The sequence below is a fragment of the Arachis ipaensis genome, chromosome B03 (assembly GCF_000816755.2).
Source record: "Arachis ipaensis cultivar K30076 chromosome B03, Araip1.1, whole genome shotgun sequence".
NCBI classification, from domain to species: Eukaryota; Viridiplantae; Streptophyta; class Magnoliopsida; order Fabales; family Fabaceae; genus Arachis; species Arachis ipaensis.
In genome coordinates this window covers 35,355,786-35,356,384 of record NC_029787.2, presented here as the reverse complement: position 1 = coordinate 35,356,384, position 599 = coordinate 35,355,786, and positions in this window count along the sequence as shown.

The window sequence follows — 599 nt, the reverse complement described above, 5'->3', positions numbered from 1 at the left end:
AAAAAATGACATAGAAAAAAATATGAAAAGTACGGTGATTTCACCAAAAGAAAATCAACTTATCCTCCTCAAGGAGGATACCATGACTCTGATACCATGTTAGAAAGGGGAGAAAAAGCAATAGGAAAAAAGTTTGTGAGTATTCAAGTTGTGTAGAATGATACAATATAGAAGGGTATTTTTATATGTGATAAGAGAATCAAAATAATAAAGACGTAATATCATATAATAAATATTTAGATATATTGAATAATGCTAATTGATCTAATTGATTTTAATTATACTCTAATAATTATATTCAATTAATTGATATATATAATATTACATTGTGTGATACTTAAATATCTCTATTTTTATTGATAAAATATTATGAATATTCCTTATATTTGTGTATTTTGTTCTTTTACCAATTGTGTATTTTGTTCTATAGGGTAATTCATTCTATTTGTTAAAAATAGGTACACTTCTAATTAATGGTTATGTTTTGTTTTCTGTAATTTGTTGTGAGTAGTCCTCATTTATTTATTTATTTATTTTTTGTGAAACAATTATGTTTTAGATTTTTCGATTTTTATATATTTAATTTTTTGTATCTTTAT